Below are 3,787 nucleotides of genomic sequence, written 5' to 3'. Positions count from 1 at the left end.
ATCACGAATACGTGAGCCGCCAACGGCAACTGGTAGATGGCACAGCCATCACGATTGCGCGAGCCCCTACCAGAAATTCGTTGCGCCGCCCTTGGAGGCAAAAAACGGTGAAAGCTAACGTACGAAATCAGAGGGCAGTACACGGTGCGATCGCGCGACCCTGCCCGTGAGCAATTTCCCAACTCATATCTGTTTATGCTTTACCTTAACCGCAAGTTAATGCGAAATGAAATCCACTGAGAAAATTAATTTATTAATAAGATTCTTCTATCTACATTACCGATGTTCATGTTCTATTGACAGCTGGTCACATTTCATTGAGTATTTTACGGAATCGTATACAGAAATGAGTTGGGAGATTGCTCACGGGCTGGGTCGCGCAATCGCGTTCTGTGCTGCCTTCGGTGGAGAATGCGAACGGTTCGCTCACTTGCCACCTGATACCCCTCAGTGGCGGCCCAACTCACAAGGAAACATTCCCAAGTATCCGCCATCGATCTTATTGATTGTCATATATATTGAAGAACACAAAAATGTAAGAGACACGTGTTTTTTTTTATCTGCAATGGTCCACATTTAAGTGTAAAACAACCCATAAGTCACTTTTTTTACCTTCATCGCGTTCAAATGCACATTTCTCGATTAACAGTGTTCTAAATTGCCCTAACACCTTCATTTCTCACATCAGAGCCTTCAATAATTGTTCGAAATATAATTCATAAGCATCATTCCATTTTTGATCAGGTCTAGATTAAGTTAACAAAATTCTTTTTTAAAAATTCAAATTTTGAAAGTGTCCGGATAATTCTTTGGTGCTCACGAGTCACGTGCTAAAATGTCAGACCTTATTTTTATTAATACCTTAATAAAAACCGTCATATTTGAATCGACTGATTTGAAGCGGTTTCACTTTGTTTTAAATTTCGTCTCTTCATGGATACATTTTTCTGTTCGCCCGGTAGTTGGAGACAGCTTGGCGGATGCGCGCGCATCCGCCAAGCAGCCGCCATCTTGTGAAAGTTGGCTGCATGGCCGACCCGCGGCGCTGCATTCGCATTGTTTTCGTGCTCGGTGTCCCGTGCAGCTCGGCTCGAAGTTTCGGTGTGAAACAATTCCTTGTTATCCTCGTAATCGTCGTTTATTTTCCGGTTATCGTGACTCTCCGATTGGCCTGGCATTATCTGAGACAGTTGACAGCGACGAGCCCTCGCCAGGAGTTGCAGAGTCGGGGCTCGGCCCCCGAATATTGGAGGCAAGTACTGCTCTCTTTCTCACTCTAAGTCTAGTCGCGCTTAGAGAGAACGGAAGAGAAAAGGATAGAAATGACGGGTCTTGTGGGAAAGGATTTGCCATTCGCGATAGTTCGGCGTTTTTAATGGCTCTAAGCGACTCGTTGGCCCGCAAATCTCGATAGGCCACGTACCAGCTCCGAGTGTGATTTGCGAGGTTATGAGTTATCGGTGGGAGGGATAAGCGAGCGTGCACGCTGCTAAAAATACCAAGGATTGCCGGTGGCAAGCAAAGTAAGAGGTACAGGTGTCTGGAATGCTGCAGGTGTATGGAACGTTACTTTTAACCCTTTAACGAGCTAACTCGTCGGTGGAAAATGCCTTTCCAGGCTGCAAAATGGTACTGACCAACTTCGGCCCGATACGTTTGTTTCGCATGACCAGTTAACTTCTCTGGAAATGTGAGAAATACTTATAGGTACGAATTGGATGGGTTTGTTTCACCTTTATTGTAGATATTACTTTTTATAATGTTCTGTGGCTTTGAAATCACGTCCTGTATGTCTACTCTTTTAAGTGAAACTTCCTACGCCACGGTTGTATGCATATGTTCGCATGTTAAGAAAGAGAACGTTTCTAAAAGCGGAAGACTCATTTATTTATTTCCTTTTTTACAGATAATTACCATTTATTTTCATCTTTGCGTTTAATATTCTTCTTTCCAATTAATTACTGTCTATAATCATCTTTATGTGTTAATATTGAAATCGTTTGTACAAACATTTTTATTAGCATATGCTATTTTCTCAGTGAATTTTAAAATTAATTACGGTATATATTCATCATTGAATGTTGGTATCGATATGCTCAAAACAACCAGTACCGAACGGGTAAGGGCATTTTGTGAAAAAATAATGAATAATAAGTCTTCTTAATTTAGAAGTTTTATTTCCAACATGCAACAGTGACGCACTGATTTTGTTTAACTCTTATTTGATAGTTCTGACAAAGTTTAATATGTAGCATTTTATTACCGCACCACTCCTTTGTAACCAAGGAGTCTATTAATTATACATTAATCATTATTCTATAACGGAGGGTTTAATTTTGCAAATTTTACATATCATTTTTTTCTAGGCATGAAAAAACATTCGGTTATAAAGAGTTCATCGAAAGTGTTTGCAAGTGCAGAGTTTTCGGTAACTATCCCAGTTGAAGGGTTGAGAGGACTGTAATTTATATCGACATTACTTTTAACATTATTCGTAAGATGATTGTAATTTATGTGTAAAGTGAGTACATGCAAAAATTGATGTTAACTCGTGAATGCATGCCTCGTTTTCAAGTACTTTAGAGATGCTTTCTTGATTTTTAACATTCACTGATGTCTCCGATAAACATCAACGAACTATGCACTGATTTTGATTACGACATGTAAAGTTATGAGTTGTCAGCGAAACAATAAGAAGAAATACATGCTTTTGAATATACTGCGAAGGATTGCCAGAGAAAGCCTAGAAGATGTAAACATATTGGAGCATGTACCATTTCGCGTGGGATTGCAGTAATTTTCATAAATATTGCCCAGGATTAGTGGGATGTAAATTGACTACTCGTAAATCTTAACGGGATGGGCAGATAATTCGCATAGTGGCGGTTATAATTTTTGCAGTAAATTTTCTTAAATAGAAGCATCACACTCGCCAAGCCTGCCTTGTGTACATATAGCTTATGAAAAATGATTCGAAATTTCCTGGTCTCTTGGCGTGTCGAGTACTGCCCTTGACATCGGTGAATTATATTTGTAAACTTCCTAGTCGCTGTGACGTTAACAGGGATAATAATTACTCAAGACCTGTGTGTACATAGTGCAGGCCTTAAATAATAGACAATTAGAAATACATGACACAAGGAGCGTCATATACCGGCGCGGTGTTTGGCTCCGCATTTTTTTAAATTTATATTTTTCAAAATTCTGCTTAATTATGCTACATTTGTGTTAACTTTAGCCGCTAGTCTATCGTAAGAGCGAATATCACTTTCTATAAAAAAAAAAAAAAATAAGGGTTTCTCGCGAAAGATAGAGTTTTACTTCCTGGTATCAATAATATAAGTCGTAGGGCCGAGCGGATGATATTAATGAAAAACTTGTATTATCGTTAATAATGTTTATATAAAAATCTGACATATCACGAAATTACTTCCTTCGATCCGAAATGGCAACTATTTTCCATGCAACCCCGATGATTTCCACAAAATCAATTTCGCTGGTACCAAGACATTTATTTAGCAAGACGGTTATATCGTTGAGGGTAATTAATATCGTCCAGGAAGTAAATCTTTAGCCCAGGGTGGAATGACAATTCCGAATAAAGTAATCGCGCGGAAGTCAGCAGGAAATCCCAAGGAGAAATTAGGGAAATATAGCCAGGATTTGAATGCCGACCGTCACCTGTTATCGAATCGCATTGTTCTTTATTATATGAATTCCGAGGCAATCGGGCTCTCTATGAAGGAAGTCGTATTCACAGATATGTCGGTTTAATTGTCCTTTGTAG

General features: G+C 39.3%; 1 long non-coding RNA gene across 1 annotated transcript; it reads left to right on the top strand.

Moving 5' to 3' along the window:
- The first annotated feature begins 1,268 nt into the window (after positions 1-1,268).
- Positions 1,269-3,421, top strand: LOC111674461. The gene is made up of 2 exons (XR_002762459.1): positions 1,269-1,707; positions 2,367-3,421. It is a non-coding gene; the product is annotated as an uncharacterized LOC111674461 (long non-coding RNA).
- The last annotated feature ends 366 nt before the right edge of the window (positions 3,422-3,787 follow it).

Source organism: Orussus abietinus, unplaced genomic scaffold (assembly GCF_000612105.2).
Source record: "Orussus abietinus isolate OABI.00-Male unplaced genomic scaffold, Oabi_2.0 scaffold108, whole genome shotgun sequence".
NCBI classification, from domain to species: Eukaryota; Metazoa; Arthropoda; class Insecta; order Hymenoptera; family Orussidae; genus Orussus; species Orussus abietinus.
The sequence above is the reverse complement of the archived record's forward strand: the minus strand, read 5'-3'. Positions and strand labels throughout refer to the sequence as shown.